Source organism: Silene latifolia, chromosome Y (assembly GCF_048544455.1).
Source record: "Silene latifolia isolate original U9 population chromosome Y, ASM4854445v1, whole genome shotgun sequence".
Taxonomy (NCBI): domain Eukaryota; kingdom Viridiplantae; phylum Streptophyta; class Magnoliopsida; order Caryophyllales; family Caryophyllaceae; genus Silene; species Silene latifolia.
In genome coordinates this window covers 264,006,087-264,023,953 of record NC_133538.1, presented here as the reverse complement: position 1 = coordinate 264,023,953, position 17,867 = coordinate 264,006,087, and the positions used below count along the sequence as shown (strand labels likewise).

The following is a 17,867-nucleotide window of genomic DNA, read 5'->3' as shown; positions in this document are numbered from 1 at the left end:
CTTAAATTTTAGGACTATAACGTAAATTTAACATGCGATTTATGGTCATAAACGAAAAACAATTGAAAAACGATAAAGAACAAGAATCAACCTCGGGTCCTTTGAAATTCGGCCTAAGATCAGAAATCAAAGTAGATTTCCTCCTAATCGTTGCACCCAAGACCGTCTGAGACTATGCCCCTTGTGCTAGAAATACTCTCTAATTGACTTGCAATATTGAGAGAGTTGTTGTGAGGTTTTTCGATGTGAGATCTAGAATTTCAGAGGAAATTGCCCCGAAACCCTAATTTCTTTGCAAATGAGATCATTAGGTCACAAAAGGAGAGAAGCTCCCCTTTTGTTGTTTCGGCCGTGGGTTTCAAATGGGAGAGAGTGGGCTTTCACTTTCTCCTTATTTTTTACTCATGGTCCGACTCGATTTTCGCTAAATGTATATGACGGGATTTTATTATAAATCGTCATCGGTTATCGGTTATTAAAATATCAACTAGTAACATGACTCAGTCGATATATTAATACATGTCCGACAAAGACAATATTGTATAATTAATTCAATATACATCAATTAAATATAATCGTTTATATTCAATTTACGAATTAACCGCTTAATTCGTCTTAGCCATTATTATTTAATCCGTATTAAATAATTATCTCAACATCGCGTTTGACTAATTATTAGTCAATAACTCCGACTAACTGCTTAGTCAACTTAGGCATCAACATGACTGTATTTTCATACCGTCACATCTCTCAAACGTATCCTATAGGTGTGACTTTTAAGGACCAGTTGATCACCCCCATCAGTATGACAATAACGTCAAACTTATCTAGCAAGCCAACCGTTATTGATAAACGTGGACCAACTGATAATAATACAAAAGTATACCCTTTGATCCTTTTAGAGATTTAAATGTTATTTGCACTAACTGTAGAGGACACCAGCCCCAACACCCTGAACAAATATCCTTTTTGAAATTAATAAATAAATAGTATGGAGTCGCCAACAGGTTTTGAAAAAAAACATACAAAAAAAAACAAGTTAAACGGAAAAGGCCCATTTTGATCCCTGGAATGCGGAATGATCTGTCACTCCGGTCTGAACTAAAGATTGCGGATTCGGGGGTAAAGGTACGGTCAAGGAAGGTGTTAGGCACCCGGACCACCCATCAAACTGACGACCACTACTATTTGTTTATAATATTATATATTTGACGATTTAAGCAAAACAAAACGTTTTTAAAACAATTTTATACAAATTATTTACAAACAACGGAAACTAAATTACGATAATATAAGAAGTAAAGAATAAATATGACACCCTCAGGCCTACCCGGATATGGGGTTTCGACAATTAGCTTACTCGAACTGACTTTAGGGCGTCTTTATGCTCAAAATAGGATTGATGTATGTATGTGAAAGTATGATGGGAAGGTAGTATTTTGTATGGAATAGTATTTTCTGTGTAGATTTTCTCTGGGAATTTTCTGTCTGAATTTTCTCTGTCCTTGAATAAGGGTGCAAAGAGAAGTATTTATACTAGTTAAGACGGAGCGTTTGACAAGATCTAAAATTTCCGTAACACAGAATTCAAGCACCACCGAAAGTTATCTAGAGCATGGCTATCCAATTGGACTCGCGTATCAATCTCCCTTTCAAGACACTTTAGCGCATCAAGAATTCTATTTTGGCGCACATTCATCAATTGTCCTTGATGGTAAATACAATTCATATCCTTGAAGTGATCTAATTTGTGTAAAAAGCTAATCCTCCATGTACTAAACTTGATTTTCGGTTATTTCATCAGCCTTATGGGCTTAGGAAATCAACAAGACCTCTCAGGCTTTTTTTTTTTTTTTTTTGTTAGGCTGACAGAATAAGGTCTCAAATTTATAAGGTGGACTGCCTCCCTTACTAATTTGACCCAATTAAATGGTTTCGTACCATTAATATAAAATATTACTCTCGTAATTAATTAACTAAGAGAGGTTAAGTATGTAGTAAGTTGTCGATTTCGACTGGGTAATAAAATGGTTGTTACAGGGACAATTTTGAGCATAAATAACCTTATATCAAATTCAAGTAAGTTTTATTCCGAAATAAATAAGGGCCTCATCATCGGGTGTTCGAAGGCCAGTAGACATTTTGAGGTGTCTACAGAAGCCCCCACTTTGACCGAGTCTGAGTAAGACGAAGGTCAAAGTAGTCCGGTCGGGACAAATAAAAGATAAGAAACGTACCTGGGCCTCTTATATTACCTGTCTGGAGTAGCTGGTTGACATAAAGATCATAAAACTTTGTTTTATGACTTGACTGGAAGCTGGCATGGCAAAACTTTGTTTCGCCGGTTGGAATTGTCATAGTGAAACTTTGTTTCACTTGTTTGGAAACTGGTATAACGAAACTTTGTTCCGCTTGTCTGGAATCTGGTTAAGCAAAACTTTGTTTCACTTAAGAGTGTACCTTCAAAATCTGATTTCACAAGCTTGAATGCGTGTCAGGGCCCGTCGACCGAGGAATTCAAAATTTTATTTTGAAAAGGGATTAGTTTGTAAAATCTGATTTTTCAAACTAAGATTTGCAAAATTTTATTTCGCAAAGAGGTAAGTTCAGAAAAATTTATTTTAAGATATCAAATTCATGTCAGGGCCTGCCGACCAAGGAATTCAAAATTTTATTTTGAAAAAAGGATGGATAAGATCGTAAAATTTTATTTTACAAACTTAGATGCGTGTTAGAGCCCGCCGACCGATAATTTGAAAATGGCAAATTTTTATTTCGCAAAAAAGCAAGTTCAGAAAATGTTATTTTAAGAACTTAAAATGCATGTCAGGGCCTTCCGACCAAAGGATTTGAAAATTGCAAAATTTTATTTCGCAAAAAGGTAAGTTCAGAAAATTTTATTTTAAGAACTCAAAATGCATGCCAGGGCCTGCCGACCAGGATGAATTTCAAAATTTTATTTCGAAATAAGTTGAATTTGAAAATCGCAAAATTTTATTTCACGAAAAGAGCTGGGAAATTTGCAAAATTTTATTTCACATAAAGATACTTAAATTTTTTCACATTAATTTTGAAATTTGCAAAATTTTATTTCATGAAAAGAGCTGGGAAATTTGCAAAATTTTATTTCACGAAACTAGCTGGAGAATTGCGAAAGTTTTATTTTGCAAAATAGAAAAGGTATAAAATTTTATTTTATAAGAGCGGGTTTAAAACCGAATATATTAGACATGCTTAATTAAAAGACGGGTTGAAAAATTGAGGCGGGTTATTTTTGTTGACTTGAAATGACGTAAGAACGTAAAACTTAGATTTACGAACTCGAATTTGAAAACCAGGAAATAATTAGGTGAACCAACATCATCCACTTAAATAATGTGGTGTTTCTTTACAAAAAGCTTAGGAGAGTGAAAATTCCCATTTTGCTTCTTCCGTAAAGCACCTACCAGACCAAACATTTACTTTCCCCTTTTTTTCAATTGAACTTTCAAGTTTTTCATTTCACCAGAAATTCCAGTAAATCGTCCCCTTATTTCCAAATTGACTAACTCGTCTGTTGCTGCTTAGAGTATTAAAGCCCAATCAGTCATCTTCAAAGATTGTTAGCTCCTGATATGGGATGCGATCGATGGTTTTGTGCTGCTATTGCCGTCATTCGAGCCCCCCGATCGCGACCGGATGACCAATTACGGAACTCCATCGAAGTAAGTACAACTTTTTTTTTTTGACGATTGATTTTTAATTTGTATTCTATAAATGATTGTTGAAATGTACTATTCTGATTGGGACGAGATCAGCGTGGATTGCGCCTTGGCCGTCATTCCAGCGCTTGATTGGCAACAAGATGGTCGGTGTCGGAGCACCGTTGAACTGGCTCCTGATATAGAAGGAAATCAGCGGAGGTGTGCCGCAATTTGAGCCCCCGATGGGTGAATGGATGACTGATGAAGGAGCCCCATCGGATCTTGTGATTTTTGACCGGACTTTCTGTCAGATTGTATGTGTTTCTCCCTCCTTATTAACTGTTTTCATATTTCAAATTTTTTCCCTTTTCTTTTGCTTTGTTTCATGTTTTGCTTGGTCTCAGGAACAAATTCATGTGCTCGCTGATGATGCAAGATGATGTTAATTATGTATGATGATGCATGATAATATATAGTAGATGATGCATGATGCATGACCATGACACTAATTCTAAAGTACTTACTGCAATGAATACTACACTTAGCTAATTGATGATTAACTAAGTTAACATAGAGACGTCTCACATTTCCTTACTAATCCTGTTAAAATATTTTAATTTTCAAAACGTGCTATTAAGCATGATCCGGAGAGGGGCGGCGTATTCGAATTCGGATAAGAATCCCGCCTTTGACCCCGCTTTTTTTTTTTCTTAGAAAGTTCAGCTTATCGACTTCTACTAGAATTCTTAAATCTCAGTAGCTAATCTGCATCTGACAAGGAAGAGTATCTGGTGACTCCGTATTTAATACGGATAAAGATTTCTATTAGCCCTATGCTTTCTTCTCTTTAAATAGCACTCTCTCTTTTAACTTCTCCACCTCAAAATTTCCTCTTTACTCACAATATCTCAAAATTTTGAAAACGCTCTAAAATTGTGGCTTGACAACCTCACGAAGGATGAAAAGGACTACATTATTGGTGTTCAGCTGGGACCCTTGCTACTATCGTTGAAAAAAGTTAAGATCTCATGGGATTTTTTACGCGTTGCCGCTTTATTTTGGGATCCTGAAGTTCACCTATTCCGCTTTGGCGATCGTGAGATATGTCCTATGACGGAGGAATTTAGTGCCATCCTAGGACCATCTATCCAGTCTTCTCCTACGCTTCCTAGTCTCGATGATGATTTAAGAAAAGACTTCAAACATTATCTGGGCATTACTAGTCGTGTAGATGAATTTTTGAACGGACGTAGGGTAAATCTCCGTCGTATGATCGCGCACTTCACTTCCCCTAGCTATCCAAGGACTGTGATTGACTTACGTTATAAAAAACGGCCATTGGAGTTATGCCTGCTCAACCATTATCTATTTGTAAGCCCTTCCAATGTTTACGGACACGGCTGCCTTCTAAGAGTAGCAAAGCACATGCGCAACGACTGCTCACCTATGCCTCTGGTCTTAGCTGAAACTCTTCATTGCTTAGATACCTTACGACATAATCCAAAAGCTGCATTCTGCGGTAGCTGATACTGTCGTTTCGTACCAAAAATAAATACCTAAGTTACTACTAACAGAAGTCAGCGGTAAGTAGGGTCGATCTCCACAGGGAGGCTAAGTTGCTATCTATCTGTTTAATTCGGTCTGTCAGGGTGTCACAAAAATGGGGGTTTTGATTGTATTGACTAAAACTATTAAGAGGTTAAGGAAGGAGAGGTAAAAATAGAAGGATTTAACAATAAAGAGAAGGGAATATGCTAGGAATCGGTCCACCGTGGCAGCTATACTCTCGGAAATACTAAGGCGATTAGACTATTGATAAGAAGATCTATGGTCGTCACCTTTCGGTCCTTAAACCGCCCTAGAGCGTAAATAGCTTAACTTTCGTCCTCACTACAATACCCTATTGTAATTAAGCAAGCCTTCCCTTCCAATCTTTCGATCCAGGTCGGGGTTAACTAAATTTATTGGTCTCCTGCATGCATTCATTCGACCGGATAACAATTAAATTGCCTAATACAATTCTTATCGCAAGGCTAATCTACTCAAGTCAATTAAAACATGCTACCACGACTTCCCTAATCCTAACATACTACGGGATTAGCTAGACATAAATAAAGGGGAGACGAGAAATAAAGGAAGAACAATAAACATAAATAATCAATAAAGAAGAAAAGAAAGAGAAAGAATTAATACTGAATTATTGATCCGGAAATTAAGAACAAAGTAACGGTAGCAGTGTACAGTAACCGAGTAAGGGGAGAAGAGAAGAGAATGAGAGAGTCAGAGAGTATACAAATGTCGTCCTCAGCTTCCTATTTATAAGAAACTAGGATTAGCTAAACCTAACTAACGGAAATAAAGCAAAAAGCCCAGCCCGTAGCAAAATCCACTCGATCGAGTGGAATAAAGCCACTCGATCGAGCAAACCCAGCCAGAAACTGCTCGATCGACCAACTAGATCACTCGATCGAGTAAACGCATAAAAAGAACTGGTCGATCGAATGAATAAACTACTCGATCGACTGATTATTGAATCCTAAACCACTCGATCGACTAGAAAAGCACTCGATCGAGTGGATCTTGACTTCAGTAGCTCATAATTCACGTTAGTTTGACTTTGACTTGTCTTTATAGCTCCCGAAACAGCTTCACGCATCCCAACACAGCTATAATTCCCGCTCCAAATCCACTCTTCCTCCAAATGCATGCAAAACGGACGGCAAATGGCTTGATTTCACTACTTTTGGGTTCATTCCTGCAATTAGGACAAAATACACCAAAGTAGCATATACGGGGCATTTCGTAGCATAAAACCACGATAAAAGCATAGAAATACGTGCATGAAATAGGCTAAAAAGACTATATAAAATGCACGTATCAAATCTCCCCAAACCAAACCTTTACTCGTCGTCGAGTAAACTAAAATGCAACTAATGGAATGGAAAAAGATAACTCAAAGCTAGCTACAAATGCCCACTTCAGCCGATTTAATGCAAGCAAACTAACTCTTATAGCGAACAGTCAAATGCAAACGAGTTATAGCACGTTTATAAATAAAGCTGAACCGTCGACCTTGCAAGACCTTTAATAATGGACTCTCACGGGTTACTCTTCTCTCATGAAGCAAAGGGTGAACATATATATGTAAGAGAGAAAGAAAAATAGTCGCTCACCTAAACTACGACCCACATAAACATGCATGCAACTAATATGATAGACAATTCTAGCTACCAAACATACATTCCAACCAAACAAGGTCCTGTCACAGCCGAGGGCTTACAAAAATATGGTAAAGTGAGGCAATGGGTAAGAAAAGGCAAAACATTTATGGGAATGTGGAGGTATAGGTGATCAAGCTAGTACCTAAACAGAACCATATCAACATATCCATTTCCAACTCAATTATGAATTAAACACATGCCCTTCATTTGGCATAAAATCTCACCAAACCAAACTGAAAACACTCCTCAAAAGATATAGATAAAGCATAGGAGTGAAACCGACTAACAAACAACATCTTTTTTTTTCTTTTTCTTTCTTTTTCTATTTCTATTTTTTTTTTCGGTTTCTTCTTTTCGAATTCCTTGTTTTTTCATTTTTCATCTCTTTTTTTTTTCCTTTTCGCGTCTTTTTCATCAACCTTTTTCTCAATTCATCCTCCTTCTTCTTTATTTCTACCAACTCCAAATAATGCAATACAAACCAAACTTGGCACAATAAATATATACCGCAAAACATACACTAAACTAGCTTGACAAGGCAGGCTGAATTTGGAATGTAGCTAAGGGTCAACTGGCAAATTTGGCTAATGTGGAGTTTATGGGTAAAAATGAAATAAAGGGGATTTGTAAGCACCGCCCTGCATGTGACACCAACCACTAACCCGAATGTATGAAGGCAAAAAGCAATTGAATTTCATATACGTGCAAATTGATGAACATGTTATGCAAGGAGTAACTACTCACAATCCTACATGAAACTGGTCACAAATGACACCAGTTTATACGGCTCTAATTCCTTAGAATTTATAAGTAGGTTGCCAAAATTTCATGTCAAGTCTATTCGTTCAGCTAAATTTAAACATTAACTCGTAGATATGCAATAAGACAAAGCTAAAAGATAAAAGTTCAATGCAAGGCTTAAGCAAAAAGACAGATAATAGTGCAAATTCATCATGGAAATCGACCGTTCCGACTCAACCTATATGCTAAAATAAACGTGCAAATGTTTGAATTTTTAACAATTTTCTGATTTTTATTGAATTTTTTTTTGAATTTTAACGAAAATAAACAACAATGCAAACATAAATTAAATGTGATAACTGAAATGCAATAAAAACAATATGCAGACACAGATATGGATGCATAACCTCCCCAAACCAAACCGTACAATGCCCCCATTGTACCAAAACATGGAAAGGAAACGCAAACTAAAAGAGAAAAAAAAAAGTAAAAGCGGAAAAACTCACAAAATGCGCGAATAAGGGGACCTCCCCAAACCGACCATGAACATGGGAGGTTGCTAAAGGCCCGGAGAACCGTCTCAGGAAGCTAATCCAAGTCAACAATACTCGGTCAAGAGGAATAGTGTCTGTGTAACACCCCGTATTTTATTAAGTTGGATAAAATTCTTTTAATTGCTATTTTGAATTTAATTACATCATTTAACGATTTATATATATATGCTTAGCTAATTAATTAATTTCATCATAATTCGATACGTTAATTTTAATAATCATTAATAAGTTTATTTAAAGTTAGTTCGAGTTTATTGAAGTTAGTTCGAGTTTATTTATTTAATAATTTTCGTTTCTTTACGAGTCCTTATGAAAGTTGTTTTAAGTGAACTCGAGATGGATTTTGGGAACAAAACCGTCCAATTAGCTATTTTGAGCTTATTTCACTAAATTAGCAATTTTTATAAATATTCGTTAGTTTCGTAAAAATCGCTAATAATTCCGATTCAAGCTGATATTGTATTATTTACGTTAACTAGCTGAGTTTATTTTATTTTCACACACTAAATTTATTTATTTTGATTACGTGTCGTTTATGAAATTGTTACTAAAACCAGTTTAATTTAACTTGAACCGATTTGTAGAAACTAGCTAGAATTCTTAACGATGAAGAAACGTACGTATAATAAATAGCAGGCAGGCAGGCTGCTCCCTCATTTCTCACGCAACATTTCTTCTTCTCCCTTCCTTTTTCTTCTTTTTCGTTCTTTTCATTTTTTTTTAATTTTAAATTGATTCTGCCACTCCGTTTGTCATCCGTTATCAATGATTTTCGTTCCATAGTGCTGCTTTCATCGTTCCTGTCAATCCGTTGTAAGTAAAATTCATTTTCTTCATGTATTTTTACAAACCCATTTATATTTTCAGCTTTATTTTTTTTTATAAGACGGTTGTATGTACTAAAAATAGACGGTGCTGTAGAATATTTGTTAGTCATGAAGGACTAGTTCGATCGGAAAAAGGTAACGATAACGGATTACTAAATATTACTTGTAAAATATGTTTATTTCGAATCTTTGGTTAGTCTGTTTTATAATTGAGACGGTGTATAATTATATATAGGGATCCTTATGGATGTTAATTAGTCAATTGTATAGTTGAGACGGTGTATACTGATATGTGGAGATGATTGAGACGGTGTATATTGACCTCTAGGGATCATTTGGGATGCTAGCTAGTAAGTGGTATATTTAAGACGGTGTATCTTGACATGTAGGGATCGTTTTGGGATGCTATTTGGGATCTTGTTTAGTTGTGGTATTGTGCGAGAAATTAGATTTTTTTGAGTCCGCTTTGCAAGTACTTTGGGACATTTTTGGGACTGTTTTGACTCGGTTTAGGACTGGTTTAGGATTGATTGAACTCTGTTTTGGTACCGATTTTGTGCAGCCCTTGAGGGGCGATTGGGACGATCGAAATGGAGGCCGTGTGGGCTGTTTTGGCCTCGGTTTTGGGAGCCGTGACAGGCTGGTTTGGGCTCAGTTTTGGGACGGATAAAATGGTGCTTTATGGGACTGTTTCTAGGGCGTAAAAGTTGTGACAATTTTCTTGGTATGCCTGTCAAAAGGGAGGGTCATAATGGTTTATGAACATAAGACAAAGAGCTAATGAATATGTTTACATGTTTTGATTTAAATTAATTTCCGTCTCATATTTTATATAACGATAATTCGTTAATATCGTCCCTTCACATAATTATTTTAGGTGACTCATATGTGGTTGAAGATGAAGAGTAATTTTGGGTTTTAGAAGCTTTCTCAAGTTTATTGCTTGCCTTTTTCTAGCTTAAGGTAACTATTCCGAGTTACTCGACGAATTAATGTCACATTAGTAGTTAATGTTGTGCCTGTTGTTTGTTAAGTGTTTAGATGATTAATAATGTGTTACTTTCGTTTTTTTCACATGATAGAAATTAGAAATAGCATGAGAATTATATTGTGATAAATTTTATGATTTAGGCCAAAGTAGGCAAAGACTACGAGTTTGGGCGTTATTGACCGAACGAGTTTGGTCAAACTAGGTTTAAACCGGTCAGCCTCGATTTGACCGATGACCCGTCGCGGGACTCGGGTCGAGGGTTTGTCTTTGAGGTAAGATTGGTTGTTATTGGAGGTTTTATGTTATGCCTTGATATTTGTAATTATCATTTCACATGTTGGTTGTTGGATGCTTTGGATGCCTTATGCTTGAGTCTTGTTTGCCTTTAGCCATTGTAGTTTATTCTCATGGACTATGATATTGATGGTTAGCTATAATTTGGTTATTGATGACATTGAGGATATGATTGGATTGTCTCTTTGAATAGACCTTTATATAGCCTTTCACATGATAGAATGTTAGCATTTATGTTGGTAAGTTGGACTCTTTGCCCCTCTTATGGTAAATTGGGTATCCTACTTGTCTTGTGTGGTGTGGGCTAAAGTATTCAAGCTGGGACTAGCTGGGACTAGGTCCTAGGTGAGTATTTCGGCCTTCATCATAGATAGGTCATTATAGTCTTTGACGAGTGTATGTTCACTGCTTAATAGCCTCTGTGTTCCTGACTTGGTGGGTTTATATCCAAGTTGGGGCATGACCTCGTTACTTATTTTGAGAGTAAGTGGTCAGCTTAAGTACTAGCCAACCCTTTGGTGGACTCCTTAGGGTACTCACATGGTTTTATAAAATTGTGGGTCTTGGGTGCGGTGGTGTGTATCCGCATGTCTAGGTCTGCTTAGATTTTAGGCTAGGGTTGTGTTGTATCTTGGCCATGTTTTGATAGAACCTCGAGCCAAGATACCGGTTCGATTACCTTCCCTACCTCGTGGTATAGACTCGAGTTCTGAGTGACTATTGACCGTACTAAGAACTTATGCTGTCTTTGATATATTGCCCTTTCTTGTTTGATGATTCTATGAATCATAGAAGGTGAGATGCAAGCCGGCTATGGTTGATAGAGTTTGGATTCCTGAATGTTATGTGATTCACATGATAGTGTAGTATGAGTCGGTCTAGTATTCGCATGCTAGGACTATGTGTTGTTATATTGTTGTTCACATGATAAGCACGATTGTCTAACATCTATATGCTAAGGCTATGTGTTATTCATATTCATATTCTTATGTTTACATGTTATATTAATTATGACATTTCGTGGCTGGGAGAACTCGGAGTTACTCCCCACTGACTGTGGCTTTCGTATTTGTATAAAATGCGATTGACAGGTAGGTGATGCATATATGGGGTACACGGACGAGCTAGCGAGCAAAGAAACCTTGGAACCTAGATTGGTTTTATTTTGTGACCCTTAAACATTTTTTATGTCACATACATTTTAGGGACATATGTCTCCCTCTTTACATTTGGTTGTATAATTTGCTATTCGCGACTTTAGCGATGGTTATGTTGTGAAACTTCTAGTTAGACCTTGTATGTTTGACACCTTCCAATTTGGACATCTTTATAACAGGTTCAGGTTTTTTAAAAATTACAGGTTTTTACCCAAATGAACCTATTACAAACATATCCATGCAGTTTTATTCTAGAATTACGTATTTACTTTTCCGCAATAAATGAGGGTGTCACAGTCTGATCGAGTAGAATGGGCGCTCAAAACTGCTTGATCGAATGGAATTTAGGTCGATCGAGTGGTTTCTCATCCTACAGGTGGTCGATCGAGTAGATTAATCACTCGATCGAGTGAATTAATCAGCAAAAGTGCGCGATCGAGTAGAATGACTACTCGATCGAGTGATCCTCGGTGTAATTCCTGCAAAATGCAATAAAAACAGCCCGCAACTAACAAAAACAAGCTTAACTGAGACTGTCTATGGTATAGAAACCATTTATTAAAACTTAAATGAAATAAAAAGCAGAATAAAATTGCCGGGTTGCCTCCCGGGTAGCGCTAGCTTCAGTCAGGTCCCAGCTCGACCTTCTTTTCTTCGAGCCTCTCTAATAGTCGTAATCAAAACAGCTCAAAGCGCGCATCATTAAATCATAAATCTGCGCATGTGCTACAAAAAAGCATAAGTAGCACCAAAGTGGAATAGCAAAATAGGAAATAAAAATGTTTAACTTTTTAAGTCGTACAAACTTTCTATGAGCGCTCCTAAATTTATCCACAAAATATAGGAGCGCGGGAGCAATTAACGATAATCTAGGGCTCCATCTCAGATTAACAATTTTAAAATGATAAGGACGGTAAAAAGTTGATAGTTTAAACGTCCACATAAGAGGGGGTATAGCATTAAAGGAAGAAGCAAGAATCAAACGAGGCAATATGCTATTAAAACAAACAATAATAAGATTATCGTCTACTACCTCAGGTTGGTCGCTCTCAACAACGGAATCGCTGACAGAGGAATGCATTACCTCATCCGTGCTAGGAGCAAGTACCGACTCAGCTGTTTCTTCATCAACCTCGTATCCATTATCATCATCAAAATCGTCATCTAAATCAAACCCATATGACGAATCAAGGCTCCCAATAGCCAAATCAGTCGATCGAGCAAAATACTCACTCGATCGACCAACTTCCTCCTGAATTCCACTCGATCGAGTGGAAATATCACTCGATCGAGCACTTTCTCCTGTCACGCGGGTGACCCGGGTTCGATCCCCGGCAACGGCGCCAAAATTTGATACTGTCGTTTCGTACCAAAAATAAATACCTAAGTTACTACTAACAGAAGTCAGCGGTAAGTAAGGTCGATCTCCACAGGGAGGCTAAGTTGCTATCTATCTGTTTAATTCGGTCTGTCAGGGTGTCACAGAAATGGGGGTTTTGATTGTATTGACTAAAACTATTAAGAGGTTAAGGAAGGAGAGGTAAAAATAGAAGGATTTAACAATAAAGAGAAGGGAATATGCTAGGAATCGGTCCACCGTGGCAGCTATACTATCGGAAATACTAAGGCGATTAGACTATTGATAAGAAGAGCTATGGTCGTCACCTTTCGGTCCTTAAACCGCCTTAGAGCGTAAATAGCTTAACTTTCGTCCTCACTACAATACCCTATTGTAATTAAGCAAGCCTTCCCTTCCAATCTTTCGATCCAGGTCGGGGTTAACTAAATTTATTGGTCTCCTGCGTGCATTCATTCGACCGGATAACAATTAAATTGCCTAATACAATTCTTATCGCAAGGCTAATCTACTCAAGTCAATTAAAACATGCTACCACGGCTTCCCTAATCCTAACATACTACGGGATTAGCTAGACATAAATAAAGGGGAGACGAGAAATAAAGGAAGAACAATAAACATAAATAATCATTAAAGAAGAAAAGAAAGAGAAAGAATTAATACTGAATTATTGATCCGGAAATTAAGAACAAAGTAATGGTAGCAGTGTACAGTAACCGAGTAAGGGGAGAAGAGAAGAGAATGAGAGAGTCAGAGAGTATACAAATGTCGTCCTCAGCTTCCTATTTATAAGAAACTAGGATTAGCTAAACCTAACTGACGGAAATAAAGCAAAAAGCCCAGCCCGTAGCAAAATCCACTCGATCGAGTGGAATAAAGCCACTCGATCGAGCAAACCCAGCCAGAAACTGCTCGATCGACCAACTAGATCACTCGATCGAGTAAAGGCATAAAAAGAACTGGTCGATCGAATGAATAAACTACTCGATCGACTGATTATTGAATCCTAAACCACTCGATCGACTAGAAAAGCACTCGATCGAGTGGATATTGACTTCAGCAGCTCATAATTCACGTTAGTTTGACTTTGACTTGTCCTTTTAGCTCCCGAAACAGCTTCACGCATCCCAAGACAGCTATAATTCCCGCTCCAAATCTACTCTTCCTCCAAATGCATGCAAAACGGACGGCAAATGGCTTGATTTCACTACTTTTGGGTTCATTCCTGCAATTAGGACAAAATACACCAAAGTAGCATATACGGGGCATTTCGTAGCATAAAACCACGATAAAAGCATAGAAATACGTGCATGAAATAGGCTAAAAAGACTATATAAAATGCACGTATCAGTAGCCCCCTATTACTTCAGGTAATTTCTTGTGTCATTCACACAACTCAAATATTTTCCTACTTCTGATTCCTTATCTTTTTTCCGACCTGGTGTGGGTCATTTTATTTCTCTTTATTTTCTGACCTAGTGTGGGTCATCTTATTTCTTTATTTTTTTTCCTGACCTGGTGCGGGTCATTTTATATCGATAAATCTTTGTCCTAGGTATGGCTACAAGAGCGTATGCGACTAATTCAACGACCTCTCGATCCCAAATCTTATCAACCTCATAGCTTTGTTGGCAGACAAAGAGTTGTGAAAAGGGAGCAGCCACTTAGCTACTGGAGGGAATGGATGAGCAGTGGGTTTCCAATTCGTTGGACTATATCATGGTGGCACATCCCTGCTATGACGGCCCCGCGATCCTGTATAGCATTCTATAGACTACCTGGCCTTACTCACTCCTATTTCATATTTCCTTCTCACTTGCTACGACAATTCGGGCGAAAACAACGAGTACCTTCTTTAGATACTATTTCTCCTGGAATTTCCCCTATTACCCATTCTTATCTACGTAACTGGTATCAATACTGGAATGCACATAGGTTGTGGACTATACAAAAGGTTTCTGACTCGACCTACATAAGCGATCATTATAAGGTTTGGATGACATCACACTCTGTAGAGGAGCGTGAATCAGCTCGTCAAGCGGAACGTAGGTTGCAACGTGATGCTACTGAGGTGGGAGAAGGACCTGACCTGACTAAGACAAACTATAAGACTCAAGACTCGAGTAGAAGACACAAAAGTGGAGGTAGTAGAAGTCTGGTTTGGAAAAGAAAGAAGGATCAGAATGACCCGGATGATCAGAATGAAGCTAGAAAGAAGAGTACAATGGCTAACGAACCTAAAGAGTGACAATAAGTGGAATCTAGAGTCTTATAAATGTAGTTGTAGCTTATTAGAAATGAAATAAAGTGATGGATTATGAACTCTACAAACCTCAAAGTTTGTGTAGGAATTTTTTTTTACTGCCATGATAACTCTAGATATAGAATAAGAAGAACGATTGTTAGCTTTCTCAGATTAGTTGCCACTTTTTTTTTTAAACTCTTAATTGGGAGTGATATATATTGATAACAAAACATGCTACAGATCCTAATATTTTTGAACCTGTTACTTTTTTCTAAGTTTTTTTCTTTTTCTGTTTTTTTTTTCTTTCAGCGCATTTTCACAAAAAAATAACCTGAGAGGGGTCTTCATTCTGAATTGTTGCCCACTCTATTTGCATCCTTCTTCGTCTTCTGCTTCCTTATTTGTTCGTTTATTCTGTTGTGGCTGTCCTTTATGTCTACTGCTGCTACTGGACTTCATTCAATTCAATTTTTTTTTGGGACCTGTTAGGGGTCTTCTCTTTTTTTTGTTTTACTTTTTTTTGTTGCGATCTGGCAGGGGCTTTTTACTATTTTTCTTCAACTTAGGATGGGTCTTTAACTTGGGAGTGATGTGTATCTTCCATTGGACCTGAGAGGGGTCCCTTTTTTCCTTTTTTCGATTGTTGCTGCGTTTTTATTTTTCTGTTTTACTTAATATTAAGTTTTTTTTATTATACTTACTGATGCGTGTCATTTATATGATGTTTTACACCCTATTTTACACGCATTTCAGAGCTCAATTGTGTAGTTTAAGGCTACTATTTGCCCCGTTTCGTCTACTTTCGTATTTTATTGTAATATTGCAGATTTATGCGGAAATGAGTAGATAATTGAGCTAAATCCGTCCCCGAGTATCCTGCATTGCATTTGACGTGAAGTATTTACTCAAGGAACGAGCTTGGTGCGCATTTCGAGGCCCGAAAGACAAATCCACGAGAGGTTAGAAGTCAAGTATCAGCTACCTTGGTCGATCGACCGCTGTCCTTAGTCGATCGACCAGCCTACGACTTCCAGGAACTACTGTACACTGCAGACCAGTAGATCGACCGCTACCTTTGGTCGATCGACCAAGCCACTATCTCAGACGTGAATTAAAAGATCGAGGAATAGCAAGCCCATAGTAGTTAGGTTTTGGCAATAAGAACTACGTTGTATTCTATATAACGCATGCTAGGTTTGGAGAACAGGGATTGAGTTTTTATCAGTTTTATGATCAGAAATTCTTTAGGGTTCATAGCTTAGAATAATTTCCTTCAATAAAGTTCTTTCGCATTCGGTTTGATCTTTCCTCTACAATTCCTATACACGGTATTCTTCTGTTCTGATATTTCGTTTTATTACTTTCATTCGTAGTATAGAATTGCTAAGATAGATCCCCTGAAGCCAATTTATTGTTCTATGTTAATCGTTCGTTTAATCAATTTAATCATGAATTCAGTAGTTAATTTCGTTAATTTTATTGTTGTTATCATTCCTAGTATGAGTAGCTAATTTCATCGTGCTAGGATGTAGGGGAACTGTAGGATTAGGCGGCATTAGATTGTAGACCCTGAATCGCACGCCGGTCGATCGACTGGGTTCCCTAGTCGATCGACTGGCCACGTGAGCTGTATTTCGTTTTAATTGTTATTTTTGACGAATCGAATGCATGCGACTAGTTGAATGCTTAGTATATGACTGACCCATTAGATCGAAAGATAGGGAAAGTTGTTAGACTACCAATTAAAATGACTAAACTATGCTAAGATCGAAAGATAGGTAAAGTTTAGAATCTTTAGTCACTTTTCAGGACGAGAGTCAGTACTAGTAATATTAGGGACCCGTAGCGAGATCGAAAGATGCTACTTGTTAAGAGTCGACCGAGAGGATCTCTTCTTTAGTTTATCATTCATCAGTTATAGACCAATTCAATCAAACCCCCACATCATTGTTACCTTAGACTGAATTTAGACAACTAATAATTAAATCTGCCTCTCTGTGGTTCGACCCTGTTACCACTAGCTTCTGTTAGTTTTAATAGGTTTATAAATATTATTTTTGGTACTCACAACGACGGATATCAAATTTTGGCGCCGTTGCCGGGTAGGCAATTGTTCTAAATTTTAGTTGTTTTATTTTAGTCTGTTTCTTAGTTTAAGGGACATTCGTTCCTTAAACTATTCTCATATTCTTGTTGTAGTTTCTTCTTATGCGCATGTCACAGGGTGGTGAATTAGTACCTTTCAATCCTGAGATTGAGAAGACCTTGCGTGAGTTGAGACGATCATCTAAATCTTTGCCCGACGAGGAAGAGCCGAGTACTCTATCTAGTTACTATGAGAACGAGCTATACGAGGAGGATCCACCTTCATCACCCATTTCCACTTCTTCAGCTAAGACAGTCACATCTCCAGAATTTTCAGTCATGGCCGAAGAAGCGAGTATAGCCGATCACTCGAGCCGATACAAAAATCTATATAAGGGTTCGAATTACCGGGGTGATAGAAAATTCGAACAGAAGCACTTATATCAACTTGGTTGAGAGAAACCAATTCGGGGTTCTGCAAATGAAGATGCGAGCCAAGCATATGGAGATATTTATTGATTATTGCTTTTCTATACCCCCGCCGACCGGTGTGACCCAGGACCAGATAAAGGAGACTATGTTTATATTCTCACTCCGCGATGCTGCAAGGGAGTGGTACAGAGATCTGGACCGTACTACTAATGGGATCACCGACAGGAATTCTTTGGCCTTGGCATTCTACAAGAAGTACTTTACTGCCTCGAAGACGAAT

At 37.6% G+C, this 17,867-nt stretch overlaps 1 long non-coding RNA gene across 1 annotated transcript; it reads left to right on the top strand.

Annotated features, from left to right (window-relative positions):
• The first annotated feature begins 3,395 nt into the window (after window positions 1-3,395).
• LOC141627106 (uncharacterized) lies at window positions 3,396-11,659 on the top strand. The gene is made up of 4 exons (XR_012536668.1): window positions 3,396-3,704; window positions 3,798-3,997; window positions 9,904-9,989; window positions 11,403-11,659. It is a non-coding gene; the product is annotated as an uncharacterized LOC141627106 (long non-coding RNA).
• The last annotated feature ends 6,208 nt before the right edge of the window (window positions 11,660-17,867 follow it).